The sequence below is a fragment of the Ambystoma mexicanum genome, chromosome 11 (assembly GCF_040938575.1).
Source record: "Ambystoma mexicanum isolate Mex_15411 chromosome 11, UKY_AmexF1_1, whole genome shotgun sequence".
Lineage (NCBI taxonomy): Eukaryota > Metazoa > Chordata > Amphibia > Caudata > Ambystomatidae > Ambystoma > Ambystoma mexicanum.
Genome location: NC_090934.1, coordinates 822,555,736 through 822,570,385, shown reverse-complemented (window position 1 = coordinate 822,570,385; position 14,650 = coordinate 822,555,736). Strand labels below are relative to the sequence as shown.

Genomic DNA, 14,650 nt, shown 5'->3' with positions numbered 1-14,650 from the left:
ACCTCTCGCAGGTCTCGTCTGCTGACGTCCAAAAAATCCAATAAACTGTAAGCAATTCTTCTCGCTTGCTTTAGTTTTTCAAAACTTGCCATTCAATTCATAAACATCAAGACTTCATGGGAAGGGTTTGGCTGCAGCGTGTACTGATGCACAGAAGGAAGCTATCCTAGCCAGTCTACTTAAAGAAGCAATGAGGCTCTGCAGGTGCATGTACGTCTCCTACCTTTATTCTGTCATCAGACACACCAGGTGGATTGCCACAAGGACCTCGTGGCGCAATGGTAGCGCGTCTGACTCAAGATCAGAAGGTTTCGTGTTCAAATCACGTCGGGGGCATATTTGCTTTTCCCACTCTGAAATATAAAATTGCTCTTCAGTATCTCGTTATTTCAACCTGACTGCATCTTTGTGCTCTGGGCCTAGTTGTTCTGGCGTTTCGAATGTAAGCTTTGCAGCAGGGAAGTATCATATTGACAGACACCCATGAAGGACATGGTCAACCTTTAAAGCAGGCCAATCTCTATGTTTTACTGGATGCAGCAGAAGTATTTCCTCTTTACCATCTCTTCAAGTGGGCCTGACTGATGTGCTGTTTTGTGCACGCTACGTGGGCTTTGTAAAGCATACCTCTGCCATTTGCATGGCCTCCTAGCGCTGTCAATATATTCGTGTAATCGCTGAATGCTGCACTGTCCTGGGAACTCTAGGTGTGACTAAAGGATATATTTTGGGGCCCCGAAAGGGGGTCGGCAGTCTAGTGGCAATGCCCATCACTTTGCAGTTTGGGTTTGTGAGTTCAGGTACCGGGCTGGTGTTGGAAACCTGTAAGCCCCCTCCCAATCAACTGTCGGTCCTGGATTGTGAGGATTTCCCCTTATACTGGTCTCAGTAGACACATTTCCATTTTACTTTTTCACTCTCGCATTGCCTATTTCTCTCTCTCTCATAGTTACATTATAGACAAGAGAGACATTGTCAGCGAGAGGGCTTCACAGCACCTTCCCCCCTTTCCCTAAGTGCATTGCAAGGGGCTCTGGGAGGCGTGCACATTTGTCTGAACACAAAGATCCGCTGGCAATAAAAAGCGTAGGTCCCTAGTTTGCATTTCTTAGAATTTGAGGTGACACTCAAGAGTTGTCTCGGGCGTGACTGTACCTTTCATAGGAGATGTGCTAATCCCCAAACCCTCTTCCTTTGTCCCAGTAATCTGTCTTAGTGCCTCTAGCAAGTTGTTTTCTGAAACAAAGCTTACCTGAACATCCTGTAAAATTGGTAACTTTTCAGTAGCAGTACAGTGCAGTATATAGCATTCCTGTTGCGCACAGCATCTAGATCCAAAAATTGCTTACTCTACCCCAGAAATTAGAATTCACCCAGTCAAACAGAGGGATCTATAAAGAGCATGGCAAGTAGTTAACATAAGCTACTTCCCCCAAGTTCTCTTGGTGCACTCTGCTGCCCTCTTTTAACAGAAGAATGCAACTGCAGGTCTTGCTTCTCAGCAAGGTACCTACATATAGAATCCTTGGTGCACTCTTGCTAAATCTGCTGGAATGTGTCTTCTATTGTGCCCAAGGTGGTTGTGTATTTGGGGACTCAGGGAAGCAAGGGAGCAGTCTAATGCACTGCAGTGCTAAGAGAGGCATGCCTTTTTCAGAAAAAAGTTCAGGTTTTCTGCCAATCAGAAAAAATAGCAATGCAATCAGGCCAAAGGCAGAACACACATGCCAGTGAGTCTCTGTGGCGCAATTGGTTAGCGCGTTCGGCTGTTAACCGAAAAGACGCTGCTGTTTTGGGCACAAAGACACAGAGTGTTCCACTCAGTAAACCTGAGTCATTTCTCCCGTGTTCTCTGGGTTTAGCCTACTGTCCCCTTTTAACACAAGTGCGCAACTGTGGCTTTCTCCTCATAGCAAGTTATGCCTACACAGAGGGCATTTGGTGCACTGTTGATGGGCTCTGTCCTCTACTAAATCCCCTGTGTTTGTGGATTACGGGAGGTAGGGAAGTGCTTGATACCCTGATTTGCTGTGGGAAATAGAGCTATTTTAGAAATATTTTCAGGTTGCCTGGGGAGCATAAGCAAACAGCACACCAATCAGGCCCCTGTGTAAGAACTGCATGAGTCTCTGTGGCGCAATCGGTTAGCGCGTTCGGCGGTTAACCGAAAGGTTGGTGGTTCAAGCCCACCCAGGGACGGTGCATTTTGGCTCAAAAATTCAGCGTGACCAACTATGGACTTCTGTCTGCTGACGTCCAAAAAATCCAATAAACTGCAAGCAATTCTTCTCGCTTGCTTTAGTTTTTCAAAACTTGCCATTCAATTCATAAACATCAAGACTTCATGGGAAGGGTTTGGCTGCAGCGTGTACTGATGCACAGAAGGAAGCTATCCTAGCCAGTCTACTTAAAGAAGCAATGAGGCTCTGCAGGTTCATGCACGTCTCCTACCTTTATTCTGTCATCAGACACACCAGGTGGATTGCCACAAGGACCTCGTGGCGCAATGGTAGCGTCTGACTCCAGATCAGAAGGTTGTGTGTTCAAATCACGTCGGGGTCATACTTCCTTTTCCCACTCTGAAATACAAAATTGCTCTTCAGTATCTCGTTATTTCAACCTGACTGCATCTTTATGCTCTGGGCCTAGTTGTTCTGGCGTTTCGAATGTAAGCTTTGCAGCAGGGAAGTATCATATTGACAGACACCCATGAAGGACATGGTCAACCTTTAAAGCAGGCCAATCTCTATGTTTTACTGGATGCAGCAGAAGTATTTCCTCTTTACCATCTCTTCAAGTGGGCCTGACTGATGTGCTGTTTTGTGCACGCTACGTGGGCTTTGTAAAGCATACCTCTGCCATTTGCATGGCCTCCTAGCGCTGTCAATATTTTCGTGTAATCGCTGAATGCTGCACTGTCCTGGGAAATCTAGGTGTGACTAAAGGATATATGCTGGGGCCCCGAAAGGGGGTCGGCAGTCTAGTGGCAATGCCCATCACTTTGCAGTTTGGGTTTGTGAGTTCAGGTACCGGTCTGGTGTCGGAAACCTGTAAGCGCCCTCCCAATCAACTGTCGGTCCTGGATTGTGAGGATTTCCCCTTATACTGGTCTCAGTAGACACATTTCCATTTTACTTTTTCACTCTCGCATTGCCTATTTCTCTCTCTCTCATAGATACATTATAGACAAGAGAGACATTGTCAGCGAGAGGGTTGCACAGCACCTTCCCCCATTTCCCTAAGTGCATTGCATGGGGCTCTGGGAGGCGTGCACATTTGTCTGAAACACAAAGATCCACTGGCAATAAAAAGCGTAGGTCCCTAGTTTGCATTTCTTAAAATTTGAAGTGACACTCACAGTTGTCTCGGGCGAGACTGTCCCTTTCATAGGAGATGTGCTAATCCCCAAACCCTCTTCCTTTGTCCCAGTAATCTGTCTTAGTGCCTCTAGCAAGTTGTTTTCTGAAACAAAGCTTACCTGAACATCCTGTAAAATTGGTAACTATTCAGTAGCAGTACAGTGCAGTATATAGCATTCCTGTTGCGCACAGCATCTAGATCCAAAAATTGCTTACTCTACCCCAGAAATTAGAATTCACCCAGTCAAACAGAGGGATCTATAAAGAGCATGGCAAGTAGTTAACATACGCTACTTCCCCCAAGTTCTCTTGGTGCACTCTGCTGCCCTCTTTTAACAGAAGAATGCAACTGCAGGTCTTGCTTCTCAGCAAGGTACCTACATATAGAATCCTTGGTGCACTCTTGCTAAATCTGCTGGAATGTGTCTTCTATTGTGCCCAAGGTGGTTGTGTATTTGGGGACTCAGGGAAGCAAGGGAGCAGTCTACTGCACTGCAGTGCTAAGAGAGGCATGCCTTTTTCAGAAAAAAGTTCAGGTTTTCTGCCAATCAGAACAAAATAGCAATGCAATCAGGCCAAAGGCAGAACACACATGCCAGTGAGTCTCTGTGGCGCAATTGGTTAGCGCGTTCGGCTGTTAACCGAAAAGACGCTGCTGTTTTTGGCACAAAGACACAGAGTGTTCCACTCAGTAAACCTGAGTCATTTCTCCCGTGTTCTCTGGGTTCAGCCTACTGTCCCCTTTTAACACAAGTGCGCAACTGTGGCTTTCTCCTCATAGCAAGTTATGCCTACACAGAGGACATTTGGTGCACTGTTGATGGGCTCTGTCCTCTACTAAATCCCCTGTGTTTGTGGATTAGGGGAGGTAGGGAAGTGCTTGATACCCTGATTTGCTGTGGGAAATAGAGCTATTTTAGAAATATTTTCAGGTTGCCTGGGAAGCATAAGCAAACAGCACACCAATCAGGCCCCTGTGTAAGAACTGCATGAGTCTCTGTGGCGCAATCGGTTAGCGCGTTCGGCTGTTAACCGAAAGGTTGGTGGTTCAAGCCCACCCAGGGACGGTGCATTTTGGCTCAAAAATTCAGCATGACCAACTATGAACTTCTGTTTACCTCTCGCAGGTCTCGTCTGCTGACGTCCAAAAAATCCAATAAACTGTAAGCAATTCTTCTCGCTTGCTTTAGTTTTTCAAAACTTGCCATTCAATTCATAAACATCAAGACTTCATGGGAAGGGTTTGGCTGCAGCGTGTACTGATGCACAGAAGGAAGCTATCCTAGCCAGTCTACTTAAAGAAGCAATGAGTCTCTGCAGGTCCATGCACGTCTCCTACCTTTATTCTGTCATCAGACACACCAGGTGGATTTCCACAAGGACCTCGTGGCGCAATGGTAGCGCGTCTGACTCCATATCAGAAGGTTTCGTGTTCAAATCACGTCGGGGGGCATATTTGCTTTTCCCACTCTGAAATATAAAATTGCTCTTCAGTAATTCGTTATTTCAACCTGACTGCATCTTTGTGCTCTGGGCCTAGTTGTTCTGGCGTTTCGAATGTAAGCTTTGCAGCAGGGAAGTATCATATTGACAGACACCCATGAAGGACATGGTCAACCTTTAAAGCAGGCCAATCTCTATGTTTTACTGGATGCAGCAGAAGTATTTCCTCTTTACCATCTCTTCAAGTGGGCCTGACTGATGTGCTGTTTTGTGCACGCTACGTGGGCTTTGTAAAGCATACCTCTGCCATTTGCATGGCCTCCTAGCGCTGTCAATATTTTCGTGTAATCGCTGAATGCTGCACTGTCCTGGGAACTCTAGGTGTGACCAAACGATATATGCTGGGGCCCCGAAAGGGGGTCGGCAGTCTAGTGGCAATGCCCATCACTTTGCAGTTTGGGTTTGTGAGTTCAGGTACCGGTCTGGTGTCAGAAAACTGTAAGCGCCCTCCCAATCAACTGTCAGTCCTGGATTGTGAGGATTTCCCCTTATACTGGTCTCAGTAGACACATTTCCATTTTACTTTTTCACTCTCGCATTGCCTATTTCTCTCTCTCTCATAGATACATTATAGACAAGATAGACATTGTCAGCGAGAGGGCTTCACAGCACCTTCCCCCCTTTCCCTAAGTGCATTGCAAGGGGCTCTGGGAGGCGTGCACATTTGTCTGAAACACAAAAATCCACTGGCAATAAAAGGCGTAGGACCCCAGTTCGCATTTCTTAGAATTTGAGGAGGCACTCAGAGTTGTCTCGGGCGTGACTGTACCTTTCATAGGAGATGTGCTAATCCCCAAACCCTCTTCCTTTGTCCCAGTAATCTGTCCTAGGGCCTCTAGCAAGTTGTTTTCTGAAACAAAGCTTACCTGAACATCCTGTAAAATTGGTAACTTTTCAGTAGCAGTACAGTGCAGTATATAGCATTCCTGTTGCGCACAGCATCTAGATCCAAAAATTGCTTACTCTACCCCAGAAATTAGAATTCACCCAGTCAAACAGAGGGATCTATAAAGATCATGGCAAGTAGTTAACATAAGCTACTTCCCCCAAGTTCTCTTGGTGCACTCTGCTGCCCTCTTTTAACAGAAGAATGCAACTGCAGGTCTTGCTTCTCAGCAAGGTACCTACATATAGAAACCTTGGTGCACTCTTGCTAAATCTGCTGGAATGTGTCTTCTATTGTGCCCAAGGTGGTTGTGTATTTGGGGACTCAGGGAAGCAAGGGAGCAGTCTAATGCACTGCAGTGCTAAGAGAGGCATGCCTTTTTCAGAAAAAAGTTCAGGTTTTCTGCCAATCAGAAAAAAATAGCAATGCAATCAGGCCAAAGGCAGAACACACATGCCAGTGAGTCTCTGTGGCACAATTGGTTAGCGCGTTCGGCTGTTAACCGAAAAGACGCTGCTGTTTTTGGCACAAAGACACAGAGTGTTCCACTCAGTAAACCTGAGTCATTTCTCCCGTGTTCTCTGGGTTCAGCCTACTGTCCCCTTTTAACACAAGTGCGCAACTGTGGCTTTCTCCTCATAGCAAGTTATGCCTACACAGAGGACATTTGGTGCACTGTTGATGGGCTCTGTCCTCTACTAAATCCCCTGTGTTTGTGGATTATGGGAGGTAGGGAAGTGCTTGATACCCTGATTTGCTGTGGGAAATAGAGCTATTTTAGAAATATTTTCAGGTTGCCTGGGAAGCATAAGCAAACAGCACACCAATCAGGCCCCAGTGTAAGCACTGCATGAGTCTCTGTGGCGCAATCGGTTAGCGCGTTCGGCTGTTAACCGAAAGGTTGGTGGTTCAAGCCAACCCAGGGACGATGCATTTTGGCTCAAAAATTCAGCATGACCAACTATGAACTTCTGTTTACCTCTCGCAGGTCTCGTCTGCTGACGTCCAAAAAATCCAATAAACTGCAAGCAATTCTTCTCGCTTGCTTTAGTTTTTCAAAACTTGCCATTCAATTCATAAACATCAAGACTTCATGGGAAGGGTTTGGCTGCAGCGTGTACTGATGCACAGAAGGAAGCTATCCTAGCCAGTCTACTTAAAGAAGCAATGAGGCTCTGCAGGTGCATGTACGTCTCCTACCTTTACTCTGTCATCAGACACACCAGGTGGACTGCCACAAGGACCTCGTGGCGCAATGGTAGCGCATCTGACTCTAGATCAGAAGGTTGCGGCCTAGTTGTTCTGGCGTTTCGAATGTAAGCTTTGCAGCAGGGAAGTATCATATTGACAGACACCCATGAAGGACATGGTCAACCTTTAAAGCAGGCCAATCTCTATGTTTTACTGGATGCAGCAGAAGTATTTCCTCTTTACCATCTCTTCAAGTGGGCCTGACTGATGTGCTGTTTTGTGCACGCTACGTGGGCTTTGTAAAGCATACCTCTGCCATTTGCATGGCCTCCTAGCGCTGTCAATATTTTCGTGTAATCGCTGAATGCTGCACTGTCCTGGGAACTCTAGGTGTGACTAAAGGATATATGCTGGGGCCCCGAAAGGGGGTCAGCAGTCTAGTGGCAATGCCCATCACTTTGCAGTTTGGGTTTGTGAGTTCAGGTACCGGTCTGGTGTCGGAAACCTGTAAGCGCCCTCCCAATCAACTGTCGGTCCTGGATTGTGAGGATTTCCCCTTATACTGGTCTCAGTAGACACATTTCCATTTTACTTTTTCACTCTTGCATTGCCTATTTCTCTCTCTCTCATAGATACATTATAGACAAGAGAGACATTGTCAGCGAGAGGGCTTCACAGCACCTTCCCCCCTTTCCCTAAGTGCATTGCAAGGGGCTCTGGGAGGCGTGCACATTTGTCTGAACACAAAGATCCACTGGCAATAAAAAGCGTAGGTCCCTAGTTTGCATTTCTTAGAATTTGAGGTTACACTCAGAGTTGTCTCGGGCGTGACTGTACCTTTCATAGGAGATGTGCTAATCCCCAAACCCTCTTCCTTTGTCCCAGTAATCTGTCTTAGTGCCTCTAGCAAGTTTTTTTCTGAAACAAAGCTTACCTGAACATCCTGTAAAATTGGTAACTTTTCAGTAGCAGTACAGTGCAGTATATAGCATTCCTGTTGCGCACAGCATCTAGATCCAAAAATTGCTTACTCTACCCCAGAAATTAGAATTCACCCAGTCAAACAGAGGGATCTATAAAGAGCATGGCAAGTAGTTAACATAAGCTACTTCCCCCAAGTTCTCTTGGTGAACTCTGCTGCCCTCTTTTAACAGAAGAATGCAACTGCAGGTCTTGCTTCTCAGCAAGGTACCTACATATAGAATCCTTGGTGCACTCTTGCTAAATCTGCTGGAATGTGTCTTCTATTGTGCCCAAGGTGGTTGTGTATTTGGGGACTCAGGGAAGCAAGGGAGCAGTCTAATGCACTGCAGTGCTAAGAGAGGCATGCCTTTTTCAGAAAAAAGTTCAGGTTTTCTGCCAATCAGAAAAAAATAGCAATGCAATCAGGCCAAAGGCAGAACACACATGCCAGTGAGTCTCTGTGGCGCAATTGGTTAGCGCGTTCGGCTGTTAACCGAAAAGACGCTGCTGTTTTGGGCACAAAGACACAGAGTGTTCCACTCAGTAAACCTGAGTCATTTCTCCCGTGTTCTCTGGGTTTAGCCTACTGTCCCCTTTTAACACAAGTGCGCAACTGTGGCTTTCTCCTCATAGCAAGTTATGCCTACACAGACGGCATTTGGTGCACTGTTGATGGGCTCTGCCCTCTACTAAATCCCCTGTGTTTGTGGATTACGGGAGGTAGGGAAGTGCTTGATACCCTGATTTGCTGTGGGAAATAGAGCTATTTTAGAAATATTTTCAGGTTGCCTGGGGAGCATAAGCAAACAGCACACCAATCAGGCCCCAGTGTAAGAACTGCATGAGTCTCTGTGGCGCAATTGGTTAGCGCGTTCGGCTGTTAACCGAAAGGTTGGTGGTTCAAGCCCACCCAGGGACGATGCATTTTGGCTCAAAAATTCAGCATGACCAACTATGAACTTCTGTTTACCTCTCGCAGGTCTCGTCTGCTGACGTCCAAAAAATCCAATAAACTGCAAGCAATTCTTCTCGCTTGCTTTAGTTTTTCAAAACTTGCCATTCAATTCATAAACATCAAGACTTCATGGGAAGGGTTTGGCTGCAGCGTGTACTGATGCACAGAAGGAAGCTTTCCTAGCCAGTCTACTTAAAGAAGCAATGAGGCTCTGCAGGTCCATGTACGTCTCCTACCTTTACTCTGTCATCAGACACACCAGGTGGACTGCCACAAGGACCTCGTGGCGCAATGGTAGCGCGTCTGACTCCAGATCAGAAGGTTGCGTGTTCAAATCACGTCGGGGTCATACTTCCTTTTCCCACTCTGAAATACAAAATTACTCTTCAGTATCTCGTTATTTCAACCTGACTGCATCTTTGTGCTCTGGGCCTAGTTGTTCTGGCGTTTCGAATGTAAGCTTTGCAGCAGGGAAGTATCATATTGACAGACACCCATGAAGGACATGGTCAACCTTTAAAGCAGGCCAATCTCTATGTTTTACTGGATGCAGCAGAAGTATTTCCTCTTTACCATCTCTTCAAGTGGGCCTGACTGATGTGCTGTTTTGTGCACGCTACGTGGGCTTTGTAAAGCATACCTCTGCCATTTGCATGGCCTCCTAGCGCTGTCAATATTTTCGTGTAATCGCTGAATGCTGCACTGTCCTGGGAACTCTAGGTGTGACTAAAGGATATATGCTGGGGCCCCGAAAGGGGGTCGGCAGTCTAGTGGCAATGCCCATCACTTTGCAGTTTCGGTTTGTGAGTTCAGGTACCGGTCTGGTGTCGGAAACCTGTAAGCGCCCTCCCAATCAACTGTCGGTCCTGGATTGTGAGGATTTCCCCTTATACTGGTCTCAGTAGACACATTTCCATTTTACTTTTTCACTCTCGCATTGCCTATTTCTCTCTCTCTCATAGATACATTATAGACAAGAGAGACATTGTCAGCGAGAGGGTTGCACAGCACCTTCCCTCATTTCCCTAAGTGCATTGCAAGGGGCTCTGGGAGGCGTGCACATTTGTCTGAAACACAAAGATCCACTGGCAATAAAAAGCGTAGGTCCCTAGTTTGCATTTCTTAGAATTTGAGGCGGCACTCAGAGTTGTCTCGGGCGTGACTGTACCTTTCATAGGAGATGTGCTAATCCCCAAACCCTCTTCCTTTGTCCCAGTAATCTGTCTTAGTGCCTCTAGCAAGTTGTTTTCTGAAACAAAGCTTACCTGAACATCCTGTAAAATTGGTAACTTTTCAGTAGCAGTACAGTGCAGTATATAGCATTCCTGTTGCGCACAGCATCTAGATCCAAAAATTGCTTACTCTACCCCAGAAATTAGAATTCACCTAGTCAAACAGAGGGATCTATAAAGAGCATGGCAAGTAGTTAACATAAGCTACTTCCCCCAAGTTCTCTTGGTGCACTCTGCTGCCCTCTTTTAACAGAAGAATGCAACTGCAGGTCTTGCTTCTCAGCAAGGTACCTACATATAGAATCCTTGGTGCACTCTTGCTAAATCTGCTGGAATGTGTCTTCTATTGTGCCCAAGGTGGTTGTGTATTTGGGGACTCAGGGAAGCAAGGGAGCAGTCTAATGCACTGCAGTGCTAAGAGAGGCATGCCTTTTTCAGAAAAAAGTTCAGGTTTTCTGCCAATCAGAAAAAAATAGCAATGCAATCAGGCCAAAGGCAGAACACACATGCCAGTGAGTCTCTGTGGCGCAATTGGTTAGCGCGTTCGGCTGTTAACCGAAAAGACGCTGCTGTTTTTGGCACAAAGACACAGAGTGTTCCACTCAGTAAACCTGAGTCATTTCTCCCGTGTTCTCTGGGTTCAGCCTACTGTCCCCTTTTAACACAAGTGCGCAACTGTGGCTTTCTCCTCATAGCAAGTTATGCCTACACAGAGGACATGTGGTGCACTGTTGATGGGCTCTGTCCTCTACTAAATCCCCTGTGTTTGTGGATTAGGGGAGGTAGGGAAGTGCTTGATACCCTGATTTGCTGTGGGAAATAGAGCTATTTTAGAAATATTTTCAGGTTGCCTGGGAAGCATAAGCAAACAGCACACCAATCAGGCCCCTGTGTAAGAACTGCATGAGTCTCTGTGGCGCAATCGGTTAGCGCGTTCGGCTGTTAACCGAAAGGTTGGTGGTTCAAGCCCACCCAGGGACGGTGCATTTTGGCTCAAAAATTCAGCATGACCAACTATGAACTTCTGTTTACCTCTCGCAGGTCTCGTCTGCTGACGTCCAAAAAATCCAATAAACTGTAAGCAATTCTTCTCGCTTGCTTTAGTTTTTCAAAACTTGCCATTCAATTCATAAACATCAAGACTTCATGGGAAGGGTTTGGCTGCAGCGTGTACTGATGCACAGAAGGAAGCTATCCTAGCCAGTCTACTTAAAGAAACAATGAGGCTCTGCAGGTCCATGCACGTCTCCTACCTTTATTCTGTCATCAGACACACCAGGTGGATTGCCACAAGGACCTCGTGGCGCAATGGTAGCGCGTCTGACTCCAGATCAGAAGGTTTCGTGTTCAAATCACGTCGGGGGCATATTTGCTTTTCCCACTCTGAAATATAAAATTGCTCTTCAGTAATTCGTTATTTCAACCTGACTGCATCTTTGTGCTCTGGGCCTAGTTGTTCTGGCGTTTCGAATGTAAGCTTTGCAGCAGGGAAGTATCATATTGACAGACACCCATGAAGGACATGGTCAACCTTTAAAGCAGGCCAATCTCTATGTTTTACTGGATGCAGCAGAAGTATTTCCTCTTTACCATCTCTTCAAGTGGGCCTGACTGATGTGCTGTTTTGTGCACGCTACGTGGGCTTTGTAAAGCATACCTCTGCCATTTGCATGGCCTCCTAGCGCTGTCAATATTTTCGTGTAATCGCTGAATGCTGCACTGTCCTGGGAACTCTAGGTGTGACTAAAGGATATATGCTGGGGCCCCGAAAGGGGGTCGGCAGTCTAGTGGCAATGCCCATCACTTTGCAGTTTGGGTTTGTGAGTTCAGGTACAGGTCTGGTGTCGGAAACCTGTAAGCGCCCTCCCAATCAACTGTCGGTCCTGGATTGTGAGGATTTCCCCTTATACTGGTCTCAGTAGACACATTTCCATTTTACTTTTTCACTCTCGCATTGCCTATTTCTCTCTCTCTCATAGTTACATTATAGACAAGAGAGACATTGTCAGCGAGAGGGCTTCACAGCACCTTCCCCCCTTTCCCTAAGTGCATTGCAAGGGGCTCTGGGAGGCGTGCACATTTGTCTGAACACAAAGATCCACTGGCAATAAAAAGCGTAGGTCCCTAGTTTGCATTTCTTAGAATTTGAGGTGACACTCAGAGTTGTCTCGGGCGTGACTGTACCTTTCATAGGAGATGTGCTAATCCCCAAACCCTCTTCCTTTGTCCCAGTAATCTGTCTTAGTGCCTCTAGCAAGTTGTTTTCTGAAACAAAGCTTACCTGAACATCCTGTAAAATTGGTAACTTTTCAGTAGCAGTACAGTGCAGTATATAGCATTCCTGTTGCGCACAGCATCTAGATCCAAAAATTGCTTACTCTACCCCAGAAATTAGAATTCACCCAGTCAAACAGAGGGATCTATAAAGAGCATGGCAAGTAGTTAACATAAGCTACTTCCCCCAAGTTCTCTTGGTGCACTCTGCTGCCCTCTTTTAACAGAAGAATGCAACTGCAGGTCTTGCTTCTCAGCAAGGTACCTACATATAGAATCCTTGGTGCACTCTTGCTAAATCTGTGGAATGTGTCTTCTATTGTGCCCAAGGTGGTTTTGTATTTGGGGACTCAGGGAAGCAAGGGAGCAGTCTAATGCACTGCAGTGCTAAGAGAGGCATGCCTTTTTCAGAAAAAAGTTCAGGTTTTCTGCCAATCAGAAAAAAATAGCAATGCAATCAGGCCAAAGGCAGAACACACATGCCAGTGAGTCTCTGTGGCACAATTGGTTAGCGCGTTCGGCTGTTAACCGAAAAGACGCTGCTGTTTTTGGCACAAAGACACAGAGTGTTCCACTCAGTAAACCTGAGTCATTTCTCCCGTGTTCTCTGGGTTCAGCCTACTGTCCCCTTTTAACACAAGTGCGCAACTGTGGTTTTCTCCTCATAGCAAGTTATGCCTACACAGAGGACATTTGGTGCACTGTTGATGGGCTCTGTCCTCTACTAAATCCCCTGTGTTTGTGGATTAGGGGAGGTAGGGAAGTGCTTGATACCCTAATTTGCTGTGGGAAATAGAGCTATTTTAGAAATATTTTCAGGTTGCCTGGGAAGCATAAGCAAACAGCACACCAATCAGGCCCCTGTGTAAGAACTGCATGAGTCTCTGTGGCGCAATCGGTTAGCGCGTTCGGCTGTTAACCGAAAGGTTGGTGGTTCAAGCCCACCCAGGGATGGTGCATTTTGGCTCAAAAATTCAGCGTGACCAACTATGGACTTCTGTTTACCTCTCGCAGGTCTCGTCTGCTGACGTCCAAAAAATCCAATAAACTGCAAGCAATTCTTCTCGCTTGCTTTAGTTTTTCAAAACTTGCCATTCAATTCATAAACATCAAGACTTCATGGGAAGGGTTTGGCTGCAGCGTGTACTGATGCACAGAAGGAAGCTATCCTAGCCAGTCTACTTAAAGAAGCAATGAGGCTCTGCAGGTTCATGCACGTCTCCTACCTTTATTCTGTCATCAGACACACCAGGTGGATTGCCACAAGGACCTCGTGGCGCAATGGTAGCGTCTGACTCCAGATCAGAAGGTTGTGTGTTCAAATCACGTCGGGGTCATACTTCCTTTTCCCACTCTGAAATACAAAATTGCTCTTCAGTATCTCGTTATTTCAACCTGACTGCATCTTTATGCTCTGGGCCTAGTTGTTCTGGCGTTTCGAATGTAAGCTTTGCAGCAGGGAAGTATCATATTGACAGACACCCATGAAGGACATGGTCAACCTTTAAAGCAGGCCAATCTCTATGTTTTACTGGATGCAGCAGAAGTATTTCCTCTTTACCATCTCTTCAAGTGGGCCTGACTGATGTGCTGTTTTGTGCACGCTACGTGGGCTTTGTAAAGCATACCTCTGCCATTTGCATGGCCTCCTAGCGCTGTCAATATTTTCGTGTAATCGCTGAATGCTGCACTGTCCTGGGAAATCTAGGTGTGACTAAAGGATATATGCTGGGGCCCCGAAAGGGGGTCGGCAGTCTAGTGGCAATGCCCATCACTTTGCAGTTTGGGTTTGTGAGTTCAGGTACCGGTCTGGTGTCGGAAAACTGTAAGCGCCCTCCCAATCAACTGTCGGTCCTGGATTGTGAGGATTTCCCCTTATACTGGTCTCAGTAGACACATTTCCATTTTACTTTTTCACTCTCGCATTGCCTATTTCTCTCTCTCTCATAGATACATTATAGACAAGAGAGACATTGTCAGCGAGAGGGTTGCACAGCACCTTCCCCCATTTCCCTAAGTGCATTGCATGGGGCTCTGGGAGGCGTGCACATTTGTCTGAAACACAAAGATCCACTGGCAATAAAAAGCGTAGGTCCCTAGTTTGCATTTCTTAAAATTTGAAGTGACACTCAGAGTTGTCTCGGGCGTGACTGTACCTTTCATAGGAGATGTGCTAATCCCCAAACCCTCTTCCTTTGTCCCAGTAATCTGTCTTAGTGCCTCTAGCAAGTTGTTTTCTGAAACAAAGCTTACCTGAACATCCTGTAAAATTGGTAACTATTCAGTA

General features: G+C 46.2%; 8 non-coding genes across 8 annotated transcripts; all 8 read left to right on the top strand.

Moving 5' to 3' along the window:
* Positions 1-2,125: 2,125 nt before the first annotated feature.
* On the top strand, positions 2,126-2,199 carry TRNAN-GUU (transfer RNA asparagine (anticodon GUU)). Its single transcript has one exon. It is a non-coding gene; the product is annotated as a tRNA-Asn (tRNA).
* A 2,153-nt stretch (positions 2,200-4,352) lies between these two features.
* Positions 4,353-4,426, top strand: TRNAN-GUU (transfer RNA asparagine (anticodon GUU)). Its single transcript has one exon. It is a non-coding gene; the product is annotated as a tRNA-Asn (tRNA).
* A 2,176-nt stretch (positions 4,427-6,602) lies between these two features.
* TRNAN-GUU (transfer RNA asparagine (anticodon GUU)) lies at positions 6,603-6,676 on the top strand. The gene has a single exon. It is a non-coding gene; the product is annotated as a tRNA-Asn (tRNA).
* Positions 6,677-8,747: 2,071 nt separating this feature from the next.
* Positions 8,748-8,821, top strand: TRNAN-GUU (transfer RNA asparagine (anticodon GUU)). The gene has a single exon. It is a non-coding gene; the product is annotated as a tRNA-Asn (tRNA).
* A 313-nt stretch (positions 8,822-9,134) lies between these two features.
* On the top strand, positions 9,135-9,206 carry TRNAW-CCA (transfer RNA tryptophan (anticodon CCA)). The gene has a single exon. It is a non-coding gene; the product is annotated as a tRNA-Trp (tRNA).
* Positions 9,207-10,996: 1,790 nt separating this feature from the next.
* TRNAN-GUU (transfer RNA asparagine (anticodon GUU)) lies at positions 10,997-11,070 on the top strand. The gene has a single exon. It is a non-coding gene; the product is annotated as a tRNA-Asn (tRNA).
* A 313-nt stretch (positions 11,071-11,383) lies between these two features.
* On the top strand, positions 11,384-11,455 carry TRNAW-CCA (transfer RNA tryptophan (anticodon CCA)). Its single transcript has one exon. It is a non-coding gene; the product is annotated as a tRNA-Trp (tRNA).
* Positions 11,456-13,243: 1,788 nt separating this feature from the next.
* TRNAN-GUU (transfer RNA asparagine (anticodon GUU)) lies at positions 13,244-13,317 on the top strand. The gene has a single exon. It is a non-coding gene; the product is annotated as a tRNA-Asn (tRNA).
* Positions 13,318-14,650: the final 1,333 nt, after the last annotated feature.